The sequence below is a fragment of the Cavia porcellus genome, unplaced genomic scaffold (genome assembly GCF_034190915.1).
Source record: "Cavia porcellus strain 051 isolate PalLab524CR breed Dunkin Hartley unplaced genomic scaffold, mCavPor4.1 scaffold_17, whole genome shotgun sequence".
NCBI classification, from domain to species: domain Eukaryota; kingdom Metazoa; phylum Chordata; class Mammalia; order Rodentia; family Caviidae; genus Cavia; species Cavia porcellus.
Window position 1 is genome coordinate 10,878,072 of NW_026947500.1, and position 15,029 is coordinate 10,893,100.

A 15,029-nucleotide genomic window follows, 5' to 3' on the forward strand; every position below is an offset into this window, starting at 1 on the left:
TTTCTTATACTTAAAAAATTGAGATGCACAAGTTATAATATTACTCTTGCATCATTTTTTTTAAAAAGTGCCATAGGGCCTGTGGATTTAGCTCAGGGCATAAGAGCCTGCCTGGCAAGCATGAATTCAATCTTTCGACCACCCCCCCCCAAAAGAAAATACCATAAATACTTTTTCTCCAAAAAATAATTTTTCTTCCACTACTACTCTTTGGATGATATATTTGACTATGAAAACAGGATTTTGAAGGGCAAAAAAAAAAAGCAAAATTATTTCCATAAAATTCTGAAGAATTGCCTCCTAAAATTTTCATTTTGGAATTTTTGTGCTCTTAGTGCAATGGTATGAATTACTCAAATTAGAACTTGCAAAACAGAGGCACTAAAGACAACAATTATGTATTCCCCACACTTTTACAACTGTGAAATTTTAATTAGCCTGGTAAGAAATAGCTTATCTTGCATAATTGTGAGTCTAGTAAAAGGTCTTGGACTTAAGAGATTTTTTTCCATTTTAAAATATTGAATATGAAATATCTGATTATTTTTTGAAATTCAAATTGTAGCTTGTATTTTCTAACTTTGGTTTTGCCTCAAGGAAATCACCATAACGATACTCAATTAAAATGAAATATGAATATGATTTTTGCTAAAAGAAAGTTTTTTCCACTATATCATATTTTATCCCTGCGAAGAAATTGTGGCCAATGAAGTAGCAACTAAAATTTATACAGTCAGTATGTATTCAAACTGACAATCAGGAGTTTGGAAAAAGAAAGAGGGGAAAAATAGCATCTTTCTTTTATCTAACACCTGAGCAATTCAGATACATAATTCTTGCATATAATAAAATAGTAGATGATATTCTGATTTTCATAACATTTCCAGAAAACAAAACTACCAGAAATGCAATAGTGGTGAATTATAATTGTTCCCTTTGAGATTTTTGTTCCAGAACTTTATTTATAGTAGATTTTCTTTGCTTACTAACCATTGTTCACTTTCAAGCCTATGGCCAATAAAGCACATTTCCATCTGTATTACATCTGCCTCTCTTTGTAAGCCCCTCCCTCAAGAGCCTGCTACTCAGTTTCCATAGTAACTACAACAAAACTATTGCTCCTGTGGTGGCAGGAGGCAAGAAAGCAAAGCAAAGGACTAAATCGAAGTAGTTGAAGCATAAAACGTTCTCTATGCTATTGTTAGCTACAAGAACTTTTCTGTTTCTCTATTCAAAAAGGATCTTACAACTTTCATAATAGCGTTTCCAATCAAATCGTACAGTCCTCTCTATCCAATGATATGAAATTCCTCTTCCACTGTCCATGAGCATGACTGTCCAGTATGGCTCAAGGTAGTGTACATATCCCTGTCTCTTCTACTCACCATTCCTTGTTTCCACCTGACAATATGAGACATGTAATTGCTTCAAACTGGAGCAAAAAGCTTTGTAAATCAGTATGCAATCTTACTTATTATTCTCACTGATCCATTCAGCCCATCTGATAGACAATATGAGATTTCATGTAAATATATACCATAAGTCAACCCTTAGTAACTGAGGCGAACTTCTCCTATTGGGACTGATTCTCTGCCCTAACTCTAGAGATTGCTTATTTTTCTAACTGAGAACTGTGGGCGAAGTCCCTTGCTGGGAGTGAAAGATATGCTTGGGGAATCCAAGAGTGTTTATCCTCAAGTTGACTTTCCGGGTAGAAATACCTATTTACAAAAGAAATTCTTTCTCCAGTAGGTAAAGAGGATTTGGAAATCTGATCCAGTAAGCAGGGTGGTGTCTGCAGGAAGGAAGTCTGAGCCCTCTCTCCCTTTTTAATATGAGAATTCGAAAGCAGTGGGGAAGTGATTCTGGACCTATCACAGCATTGCTAACAGACAGCCTATTACAGTATTTAATAAAAACAGAAACAGCATGCCTATCATAGGCTAATAAATCCTACCTCCTGCACGCTTTAAAAACAGTAGAAGCGGCTTCCACAGAGCTTCGGATAACTAATTTTAAGCATGGCTGTCTAGCGCGCCTGTCACTCCTATTGTCCTTCCAAACTCTTTCAGACATTTTGAGCAAAGAGTATTAAAGCTATGAGTTAGCAAGGGTTGTGACATTAATGGTCCACAAAGGCTTTAGACAGGAGAGGTAATGATGATTACCGGTGGCTGTTTGGAGGACTGCACTGGATTGCTGTCATTAAAAATTAAGCGTGGCTTTTGAGGAAGATGTGACAACTACCGGAGGTAGGATTTGCATGTAAAAACAAAGGAATCTGTTGCTGTTTTGTGCTTTTTGTTTGCTTTGTGCTGTGCGGGTCACGAATTGCAGCCAGGTGTGGAGTGAGCTGGGGAAGGGGAATGGGGACTGCCTGCTCAGAGCAAAACACAGCGGGTAGTGTTATGTTTTATGGCAGAAATGCCCCCAGGACGAACTGGCTCCAGGCTCCCTCGTAGCCTGCTGAGTGTGCATTCCACGTTGCTCTTCCCATGGAGTGGAATGCTTAGAGGTCACGGAGAAGCAGTTTGTTTCTTATCTGTGGTGCCAGCTGGGTTATTTGGGAGGAATGGGTGAAGACTTTAGTGGGTGGGAGGCATTGAGGTCCGAGAAAAATAAAAGGAAAAAGCTGTCTTTAAGACTTGAAACCTGTTAGGTAAATATTTTATTCCCATGGTCAATGTGTTTCTGTGGTCAGAGTTGAATTTCTAAAGGGGGGAGACTAGAAGATTTTAACCGCTTTCCCTGATAAAGAACTATTTTGGGTTTAATGTATTAGAAGAGAAAATTGGGTACCTTCGTCCATCTTGCATACTGAAAGGCTGATCCATACTGTTTGAATTAAGGGTTTTGCTAAACCAGCTCTAGAGTTTTAGACTAAAGAAAGGGTTTCCTCTCTGTTCCTGCTTTTGCTTTTGAACAACTGCCGGGCTGCAGATGGAAATGGTGATTCGTTAGAGGTTACAGACTTGACGTTTTACCTTTTTTTTTTTTTTTTTTAAATACATGAGCAGTGTAAAATCTCAATTCTCCTTGAAAGATCAGAGGGGGCAGTTGGCTTCCAAAGTCCAGAAGATAATGAGTAGATATGCAGAGAAACTTACAGACTTTGTACTTTATGTATGGCATTGGTAAAACTCAATCAGGAAAGGAAATGTCAGGATATCACAGACTGAGATTTTCAAAGCAAAAGTGCAATAATCAGAAACCAATGTTTCGCCAAATTGATCTGTCTTGGGAGCTCAGGGTTTGTCATTGCCTATGACCCTCAATGTAAAGTGGCCAAATGTAGTGAGTGAATTCCTCAGAACTGCTGCATTATTTCCCTGATGGACTTCACAAACTCCAAGATGTAAAGATGTTGCTTTTTTCTCTCAAAAACTCTGTTCTGATGCACTTTTGTTTATAACAGATGGCAAAGACACATAAAATAACTATAATATTTAGTTTAAAATGTACCATTGTTCAAGTGTATCTATAACATCTATATTAATGTAATATTATCTAGAACTAAAAGAGAAAGATTGGATTTTTCTTTACAGCTAAATACTAAAATACATGGAGCTTTTTCTCTTCTCTGGTGCTGTTCACTTTGTATGTTTGTGAATATCTGTGTAGACGGTGCCACTCACACATGAAGCTCAAATCATTGCCACCTCCGTATAAAGTTGTATGTGTTTTTCCAAACAGTGTAGTGGATATTTCTAAGCCAACTGAACTCTCTTGGCTGGGCTTTATGAGACCCAGAACTCAACTCCACGAAATGACTGTATGGAATTCCTTGTCCAGATAATGGCTATCACATAGTTTTCTGCTTCATTGTGGTCAGTGGAATGTGTGACCTTGACCTTGTGAAGTCCCACTCTGCCCAGCAGAGCTCACTGGTCGAGAATCCACATAGAGAGTAAGCTTTGAAATACACAAACAGGAACACACATGTATTTTACTTACTGCTGTCAGAAGTTTATAAGTGGATATTATTTGTATTGGTTTCATCAATTTCATTAATGTTAAAGGGGTTTTCATTTCTCTGGTTTTATCAATATCATCTAATTTAATCATACTGAATATCTACTTTAAAAAGCAATTTGTGCTGTGAAAATTGTCAGTAGGAGAAACTATTTTGCTGTGGTTATGCTCGTAACACTACTGATTAAAATGATTTTTCACAGTTTTCATAGATTTATAGGAAGAAGTTCTATATTAAATCACCTGGTGTATGTATATAGACTATACCCCAATAGAAATGAAAATAGAAAAAAATATGACTTTTTTCCTTTGTTAGCTGTGAGGAAAGCCAAACCAAGTAATTTATTCGAATGATCCACTGTGGCAGTGATCACCCAAAACATCCCCAGACACACTTCCCTTTCAATTTCTGCTATGCTATCAGTGAAAAACGAATAACCACCTATACAACCAGTAAGTCTGGAGCCCACCCTGAAATAAATGATAATCAACGCTTTCGTTGTTCATGTCATCTCAGTCTCATGGGCCACAGTCACTGTTAGGAGTCATCAAGACTCAGAATCCAGAGTTGCTCCTATGATTTTTCTCTTATACTCAGTCATCACGTTACTTTATTAGCGCAGACATTTCTCACTAATGCAATCTTCCAGCATCTTTCTCCTTTTATCAAAATATCATGAAAATGTATCTTTAGAAATCCCCACTATTATATACTAAATAGAAAAGCAGACTACAACAGTGTCTATACAAGTTTGTTAGTATGTATATATGCACAAAATGCAACCAACAGTTATTCTGATGTGGCATGATGGGGACATTTGTTCTTATTAACATAGTTGCTAAGTCTTTTGCTGAGAGCATGTATTATACTAATAATTGCAGGTAGTAAAGTTTATCTGTATCTCCTTTTCTAACCATGTTGCCATCCTTGCCCACTATCCAACTACATTTCTCTCATTCCCTACGTCTTCACCCCAAATTCCAGTCATTTGTTCAAACAAGGCTGGGAAGAGGTGCCAAGCTTCCATCAGGATCTCCTTGGATTGCTTTACACATCATGAAGAACTCTGTGTCATCCTTTTTTAGAGAATGAACTCTTACCTCTTAAACCAGAATTCCTAGAAAAGGAGATTGTGTTTGTGTGTGCTCGCATGCATAATTTTGACTTATTTATGAGTAGAATTTTTTTCTTAAATTCCCTTTCTGGTTCCTTGTTATCTCTGAAATCATAACTTGTTGAAATATTTCATTGTACATAAATTCTAAATGAATCAAATTCAATTTTAAGACCTTACAAACTATCCATACATTCAGAGCTCTAAAATCATAATTCCTAATCTGAACTTTTCCTCCAGCTTCCATACTTACATATCTTTCTACATAACATTTTCACTTAAATATCTTACAGGCACATCACACTTAACATGTTCAAACTTAAAATCCTAGGTGTCCATACAAAATGTTCTTTGTTCCACTTGATCAGGAGAAAAATCTAGGAATCCTCTTTGAATCCTCTCTTGCTTTCACGTTTCATAAAAATTCCCATTACCTCTACTTGCAAACTATACTCAAAATTTAATTACTTGTTATTACTTCTATTGCTTAACACAATTATTGCTTATTTGATAACTTTTTTCCCACAGTGGATTTCTTCCCTCTGTCTCCCTCTGCTTCCATATGCACATTCTATTCTGTGCCTAAGACCAGTTTCAAAATTGAAGCTAAATCATTTCTTCTGCTTGAAACCATCCCAATGTCTTCCCGTCTGACTGCAAATAAAAGTTGAAGCTTTGCAGTGTTCTGAGTCTTCTCTGCTTCTTCTACTACCAGTCCCCTTCCACTGCAGCCACAGGGACCTCCTGGACTGTTTCTCAAACTTACACTCTCGGATTTCTAGACCTTTGACCCTGCCCTGTTGTGCCTGATGCCTAAAAATTTCTTCCCTTAAATAGCCATGTGACTCAATTCCTCACGTTGTTAGGGGCTGTGCCCGATGTTACTTTATCAATGAAGACTTCCTTCCAATTCACACTACCTTGCACAATTCTTATTCTTGGTCAATGTTTTTTGTTTTCTTTGCAGCATGCCATTTTATCCCCAGTATGCTTCATGCTAAAATGTTCCTGTCTTTCTCCTAAGTTTTTCAAACTAAATATCAGAGCTGTGTGTCACAGTACCTTATTGCTTTTCCAAAGACAGAGACACTGAACACCTTCCAGAAAGTCAAGGAGATTTATTAAAAAGATTTTTTCCTCCTCTCTGTACAGGAGAGGGTGAAGAAATCACAACACTGATTCTGATCTATGTCAAAGCAAATAAAACATTCAATTTTTCTGAATTTGATCTTATCCAAAAGATGACTTCTATTTGAAAAAGGACATCCTTACAGATCTCCTATACAAATGACTGTGCATATAAATATGACCCATGTTTTCTCTGCTTTCTTTCATGGATCAAAATCAAGCTGGAAGGGAAAGTTGGATGCTGTATGACTTTCTGGGAATATAAACTCTAATAGCCTGTGTGGCAATAAGCACCGACTAATAAAAAATCAGTAATTGTACTGTTCATTTACATTCTCCAAAAATCAGCATGGTACAATCTCATAATCTATTTAACAGTCAAGATCTGCCATTCATAAATCATGTTTTCAAATATTATTTGAATAAATTATGTGCATACAATAATGTTCACTATTTCCAGAGCTTTTATAATCTAAAGAGATGATGTGTTGTAAGGACTCACCACCTGGGAAAAATCACAGGCTTCGGGCATAGAAAAACTTGGTGTGAATGTTATCCTTTCTACTTCATCGTACTTAACCCTGTGCACATTTTTAACATCTTACTGAGCTTCAATTTTCTCATTTATAATTGGTGATAGTGACGTCGACCTCTCTGGGTTGAGATTAAATGTGAACACGTGTGCCACCTCCCCACGAATACTTGGCATGGTGAAACACAGGAAATGTTTGCCTGCTGTTATTGCCATTTAATCTTCACAGGATGCCTCAGCAGTAGATACTGAGCTGGGGATTTAGCTCAGTGGCATAAGCACCTGCTTGGCACCACGAGGTTGTGAGTTCGAGCTCTGAGCTCTGATAAAAAAAAATAATAATAATAATCAGTAGATACTATATTTTCCCTTGAACAGATAACAGAACCAATGTATAGAGAAGTTAACCAAATTCCTTAAGGTCAAAATATAGCTAGAAAGCTATGAAAATTTATTTTCCCTTCAGTCACAGAGACTCCTGGAAAGCAGAACGTCAAATTGACCAGTTTCAATGTATTTTGTAAGTGCGGGCTGCCAGTGATTAGGAGAATTTTTTTAAAGGAAGAAACTGAAGAAGGGGCTTTTCTTACCCGTATGGAAATGTGCCTTACGTATTTCTTCCTTAGGTAAAAAGAACGCTCAAAAATCTAGGAAATGATTCAAAGGAATGCAGGTTTTCAAATTAAGCTCTCCCTCTCTGGACATGCAGTGTAACAGGGCATTGGAATACCCAGTTCTCAACTATGAATATCTTGTTTTGAATCCCAAGGCTGCCTGTTGCTAGTTCTTTAGCTTGCTGCACCTTCAGCTTTTCAGTTGAGCAGGAAGGAGACAGTAATAATATATAACTCAGGGGCTCATAAGAATTAATTTATGACTGGTTATTAGTACCATAGTACTAACAAACTAAGTCTATGCTACACATTACCTATTTGTGCTTAACTAGCATACTAAAATCAAACATGAGCTTTAATTGTATATATTATGACAGAGATTTTAATTAAAGTTTTCTTTAAATTTTTATGTCTTGGCATTTGTTGCATGTTTCCAAATTCAACAGATATCCTTTGAGTCGTTAGTGTCAAGGTATTAACCAGGAGCTCAAGACTGAGGGGCATATGACCAGAACCAGAGACAGATTTTCCTGAAATGTGTGACATTTGCTCATTTCTTATTAGACTCAAAAAGAAAGAATCAGTTCTGGAAAAGTCAAGAAAATGTCTGTCTTTCTGAGATACCAAACCCAATTACACAGATTCAGGTGCCTGAGACATAACTTCAAGTACCTGTCCTCAGGCTTGCCAAGCTGTTGTTCTAGCTTGGTCTGTATTCACAGCTAAGCTCTGAGACGCTGACCACGAGAACTGCACAATCACACAGTGTGACTTCAGTGCATGACGCACATGAAACTGGCAGTTTGAGTCATTTATTCCAGATTTACCACGACTAAGTTTTGAACGGCAAAGTGAACTTCATTTAACTGCCCAATAAAACTACAACACCTCCAATTAAACTACCTGAGAAATTCTAAATACTGCTCTGCAACATAGGTAAGCTTTCCTTTACCTCTGTCAACTCTGAAATTCAACCTATACTCAAATTTCATGATTGAAGTTTGGTTTCTGCAGCTAATGATTGTATTTCTCTGGATGTTTCTATCACTGTTCCTCAAATTTCCCTTTATATCAGCAGCTAGTCCCAAATGTTTTTGTCTCACTCTAAGAGTATAGATTATGCCTTTATCATAAAAGTGTCATTAAGGTTTGATTTTTTTTTTTAATCTTCGTAAGATTTTGCCCATTTTTGTTGCAAGAATATTTGTGCATAATTCTACCATGGTCTTATTACACTGTGTCTTTGGTTCACTAATCTGCTCCACCTACCTTCATTAAATTTTAAGTCCTGGGAAGGTTAAGTGCAGGGGCCTTGATCATACCAATGACCTGCAGAGTCTTTGGAATGCATTGCTGCTCTGTGTTTCTTGGGTGAATCAATGATATCTATGCTAGATTTCCCAGGGTTCAGTTTACTTAAGGAAGGTAAATGACAATGCGGACAAAGAAATCGTACATCTCAGAAGTAAAATGCTCAGTGGGATCATTTCATAATAATCAACCCTAGACCGGCTATGTGCTTACTACCTTTTGCTCACCTGTATTCTCAGGCTATATTAGATGTTCTTTCAACTCTTTTCCTCTCCCTCTCTCTCTGCTATTGACCCACACTCTCTACTTCATCTTTCTAAAGCATATGGAGGGGATCTTCCTTCGAAGACCACTTAAAGTCTAACAACTCAGACAACAAATGGCTAAGACCCCTCCTCATCAAATACAGGGTGACAGATGAGCCCAAGTCAGAATTTCAGCTTGGGGGAAGGGAGAGAATAAATCAGTGGTCAAAATGTCAGGCTTCTGACTTCTTAGGAAAGAAAGGGAAGATTATTTACAATGCTGGATAGGAGGGTTTTGGTATATTTTACGGCATTTATACTAAATAGAGACGATGTGAGATGAATCCACTCACATATTCATTGTCACTTTGGTGTTTTCCATAAGTGTGAAGCTGAAACTCCAAAAGATTCCGCACATGGAAATTCATTTTCAGTTTTCAACAAATCTATTTAATGAGCAAAAAAGAATAATCAATTGGCAAAATACACAACTCAGATTTAAAGTATAAATCTTAGCACAGGTAATCAGCTTACAAACTTCTTCAGAGAGGATACTGTTTTAATAAAGCTCTAGTGAATAGAACTATATTAAATAAAATGTTTTAAAAACACTTTTTGGTTAATGTATACTCTACTCTCTACGCACTCCCCTGAGGTAAAGCCATATTAGAGAAATCATGTAAATGTTTTGATTTTATTTACCAAGCTACTTGGAGATTTAGGGTTCTAGAAATCACGTAATGGTGAGAGATATAACTCAGTGGCACAAGTGCATGTCTGCAAGTGTGAGGTCATGAGTTCAGTTCCTGGTACAAAGAAAAGAATCCACATAAATCTTAATGTCATGAAATCCACTTTGCACACTATAGCTAAAATAGGGCTCTCATGGAAGAGGAAGAAAGAGGAGCTTGTAGTACTAATGTCGCCTCTTTGTTCCTAGATAATATTATTCTCTGGCATTTCTGTGTTTGGAAATAATTTTAAAACCCAGGCCATATTATATTCTTACAAAGAGGGATTCAATATGGAAATTTTTCAAAATAAACCTCTTACTACGTTGCATAAGTCTGGGAATTCTACTGAGCTGTGACACATAGTTCAGAACTTCATAAATTATAAATTTGGTTTTTATCAGACTTTTAAAAGTCTTTCTCTCCATTCAATTTTTCACTGAAAAGCTGTTAAAGGTCAAGTACTTTACTCTGTAACCATTATCCAGAGTGAAATATGTTTTATACTGAAATTCTTAGGAAGTTAAAAATAGCCAGTGGTTCAAATGCAAATCTAGAATCTTTCTTATTTTGCACCAATATAGAGAATCATTCTGGACATGCTACATAAGGCAGTTTGTAAAAAAAAAAAAAAAGAGAGAGAGAGAGAGAGAGCAGTTGATAAATCTTGCTCATGAGATAATTCTTGAATGTCAAGAGTTGGATCCTACATAAGCACTTGAAAATTTATAACTATATAAACAATGATAACTCCATCAAATTGAGCTAAAACTTCCCCAGAGGGATTGTATTTCTGGAATCATTGGTTGTCTTTGGATTTTTTTTTTCATCTTTTCCTATAATACAAGTGGAAAAATTAGAAGAAGAAGAAAAAAACACTTCCAGAAGAAAAATTTTGCCTAATTTTGAGACAAAATTGTACCACCATGAGTCTATGTTTTTTCTGTCTGTGAGAATGATCAATGTGTAGTTCAACTCCGCTTCCAAATGGTTCTATTTGATCCCGCGTGTTACTTGGGAACAGCTCTCTGAGGTTCTCTGTTTGGATAACTCAAGGTAACTATTTGCTTTTAAAATGTAAAAATAGAACAGCACAGGAGTCACTTCTCTGTTGGAATGAATCAGAAGAACTGTTCAGAAAGGGGATATTGAAAGGAAAAGAAAGGTTTAGGTGACATACTAAATTTGAGAAAATATTTTTGAGTGTAGCAATAGCCCTGGCACTGAGGAAAATGGCTAGAAAAATGTCTATTATAGCCTACTTATCAATCTTCTAGGTCTATTTCCTCATTGACAAGTGGATTTAGTGTCTACTGAACTGAAACTGAAAAAAAAATGTTATAAGGAAACAGATGTGCTCTGATTTATATGCCTGTGCGAGAAGTTGTCTTGTGTGTAATTTTGATTTCAGACACATGATGATATTTAGTAAGTTCCTTAAAAGCAGATTTGTCCCTTCAGTCTGTGAATGTGCTCAGGTGTCCTCATTATCTTTTTAATCCACTCTCCATTCTGTTGTGCTGAATTTATAGGGCTCATTTCACGTTTGCATTCATTCATTTATTTAGTGCTCTTTGAACCCCCACTGTGGACCAGGTCCTATGACAATTGGGGTTACAATGCTGAGCCAACTCAGAAATAACTTCCCCATCCAGTCATAAAATTTATAGTCCTGGAGGTGAAAGACATTATTCAAATACTGTCACAAATAAATATAAAATTACAAATGTAAGACGTGCTGAGAGGTTTTATAATTAGAGACATTAATGTAGTCAAACGATGTCAGGGAAAGCTCTGAGAAGAGGTGACCGAGATGCTGAACGGAAACGTGGTAAAAAGCATGAAAGCAGTAAGGGTCAAGGAGAAGCTTTCTAGGCAAGGCAAAAGCAGGTGCAAAGGTTGAAACCCAGCATATTCACTGACCCAGCATTTACCAAGTGTTCCATGTGTGAGAGAGAGACAGAAATAAAGAAACAGTGTGGCAGAAGCAAAAAGTTTCATGCCCTTATGAAACTTTCATTATAGTGGGGGAGCAATTTTCAAAAATTAGTATACCAGCCAGATGTAGTGGTTTATAATCTCAGCACTCGCAAGGCAGATGCAGGAGGATTGCTGTGAGTTTGGGGCCAACCTGAGATACATATAATGAAGTTCAAGTCCAAGATGCACTACACAGTGGGACACAGTCTCAAAAAACTAATTCAATGCATAAATATTTAAAAGTTAAAGTTAATAAGCTAGTTGAACAAGAAATGTGTCACAGAGAGAAGATGGGTCCTAAACCCTGACAGAAGGCAAACATTACTGGAGCACAGAGACTAAGCAATATGTGGTTAGAGAGAAAGCTAGAAAACCAGAGAACAGCCAGGCTAGGTTAGACCTTGCAGGTTGCGTAAAGGAGAGTGCATTCTTCTGAGACCACAGGAAAGCCTCTCACAGTGTTAAGTGGAGGCTGTGAGACATTTGTGCCTCATAAGGGAATCTTTGACTACAAGTTGTGGTCAAGATGGAGAAGAATAATGGAAAGGATGTAACCAGCCAGCTGAAAGGCTGCTGTGGCTACACAGATGATAGTAACTTGGACAGGCAGCAGTGAGATGGCAGAAAGGTGACCTGAAGGAGTCATGTTTAGGAATTCATATCATAGAGTTGGTGATGAATTAATTTGAGAGCATGCGGCTAAAGCGGAAGGAGATGTCAGGGATAACTGCAGATTTCTGGCTTAAATAACAAGATTGATGGTGAGGTTGTAGGAAAATTTGAACTTGTACTATAGGCACACTGCTACTGCCTCAGTGTGTGTGTGTGTGTGTGTGTGTGTGTGTGTGTGTGTGTGTGTGGAGTTCAAGTCTGTTGGTCTTCTCAAGGCCTAACAAATCTCAAATCTACACTGTTCTGGAGTTGTGAGTGTTTATTCATTATATCTCCTGTCTCGCAGATTTTAAATCCACAGTTGTCATTAAATCTGTTTCTGAATAGAAACCTAATTAGCCTGAGTCCTGTTGATTTTTCCTACAAAGTATCTTTTGTATGTGAGACTTTTCCCTCCCATACAAATAGGGCTGTTTTGGTCTCATATCTTGACTATTAAGTTTGCTAAATCTCCTCCCTTCTAGTCTGATATTTTTCAAAGTATAGTCCTTAAATCTTCTGAAGAATTATCTGGGGGGGGGGGGATTAACTGGATCTCCAAAGAAACATCAGCTCATAAGAACTATTTTTAATGAGAAACTCTCTGGGTAGGGCCTGGAAATTTACCAAACATCCTAGGTAGATCTATCATACATAAATTTTACGAAAAACTGTATCTTTCTGCCCCAGTTCTCTGCTACATAGACTTTCCAAATAAAATGTTCAAAACATGACCTTAATGAAGATCTTTCCTGATCGTAGGCTTTTGCTCTCACTCAACCAAGTGAACAGGTTCTAAGCACTAAATGTCAAGATCCTATGATTTCTGCTATGATTTCTGCTATGATTTCTGGTAGTCAGACAAATTTCCAGCCTAATTTTTATTCCACCTCCCTCTCTCTCAGTATTGCAACTGAACTATACCACTTGCCCCCTCAAAATGTCTATCTTAGATTCATGCCTCTGTCCACTGACCCAGTGGATTTGAAACATACAAGCACAATCTCCTTCTGCTCTTATGTTCATCTGTCAAATTCTTATAAGATTTCTGAGGACCCCTCCAAAATAAAACCTTTCCTCCTCTTCCCATTTTTTCTCTTCCTCTTCTATTCCTTGCCCCAAAGGCTAGAAGGGTCCTCTTTAATCTTTGAGCTTTTTTGGTAGGTTTTAACTTTTGATAGTTAATATATCACAAAGTTATACACAAATAATTTTTCTTTTTTTCCTTCTACTTACACAAAGAAGTTAGGAACTATATTTTATAAAATGATGGATTGGTGAAAAGTTGACCTTAGTTTCATATCCATCTAATGTGTTTCCCTGGGCAAATCATTTATCTTCTTTGTTAACTGGGATAATGTCACTTACTTTTATAGAATTTTGGGCAAAATGTGTAATAGTCATGGTACAAAAGAGAGGAAAAGAAAGTACTCTAAACTATATAACTGCATGTATATTTAAGTGTATAAGATAGAAAATGATATCACAGAGTTTTATTGGATCAATGAACAGAACTGTTTGCAGTATCATTGATGGAATGTCCACTTTACAAGCTTTAATTTTGTGACTTGAACAATTATTTCTAAGATGACAATATGTAATCCATTAACTAGTGATTTCCTACTGTTCATTTTTTTTTCTGTAAATCTGTATAACTTGTACCCTTTCCCTGCTTTTTTTTTCTTTTCTCCTTAAATAAAATTTAAAAAAAAATTTTTTTTGAAAAAAAAAAAAAAAAAAGAATTTTGGGCAGTATAAATTTAGGTGTCTTATAAAAAGATGAACCATCTGAAGTGACAATTTTTAATGATTTTCACCTACAAAACTAGCTGCTTCATTATACCTACTGGTTCTCTCTATTTTAATATACTTTCCTTTAAAATATTTTCGTGTCTCAGACTATATTTTGTATTCACTTTGTCACACCAGCCCCTTGCCAACTGAATATATATTTGAATGTAACAATGGTATCAGCTATTGCACTGAAGAGAGAGGATTAGAACTTGAATTAGCAAGCAACTATTTATCTACCTCAGTACCTATTCTTGTCTGTTCTTGTTTTTCAAAGCTGGTGAACAAACAGCAATTTTAAAAATAAACTAAAGCAAGCTGTTTTCTAATGAGAAATTTCTATTAAATAAAGGTCAGCAGAAAAAGCAACAGCTCTCATTGTCTCTTGTTTATGGTCCAGCAGGGCATCATACAAACCCACTCAAATGTCTCTCCCGTGCCTTACCTTACCTAGAGTTTAAGTCACATTAGGCTCCCACTTAACAAAGATTCTTTCTCATTAGTCAGGATACTAATGATGCTTCAAAATGCAAGTTTTAAGAAAAGTATACACACTTTGTCTCTTCAGCTATCTTTCTGTTCTGCATTATTACAAAAAGAAATGGAAAAACTCTTAACTAATTAACTCAAAGGAAATTCTGAACTTGAGAAGGTCAGTTTTAATGTTGACTATAAAGGTAAATGAGCCAAGAAGGAGCTGATGTTGTTTTTGTTTTCTTTGACACTTCAGACTTACCAGCTCAAGAAAAAAAAAAAATCTAATGTTTCTTTTCTTAAAAAATATTTTGCACCTCCAAAACTTTATGCTAAAGGAAGTCCTCAAGGATGATAAAGGACTCAAAAGGTATAGCAATGGACAAATGCCATAAGAACTTCTCACAGTGTTTAGAATATTTAACAGACAGGAAAAGGTTACAAACAGAAGCTCAAAACATGAAACAGCTCCAGGAAAGAGCACC

The 15,029-nt window shown here is 36.6% G+C and overlaps 1 protein-coding gene across 1 annotated transcript in view; it reads left to right on the forward strand.

Moving 5' to 3' along the window:
• Positions 1 to 1,732: 1,732 nt before the first annotated feature.
• The window catches only part of Kcnmb2 (potassium calcium-activated channel subfamily M regulatory beta subunit 2), a 248,514-nt gene continuing 235,217 nt past the window's right edge, over positions 1,733 to 15,029 (forward strand). Inside the window, exon 1 of the mRNA XM_063227197.1 lies at positions 1,733 to 2,252. The gene's annotated coding sequence lies outside the window, so the exon portion shown is untranslated. The remainder of the gene's footprint in view (positions 2,253 to 15,029) is intronic.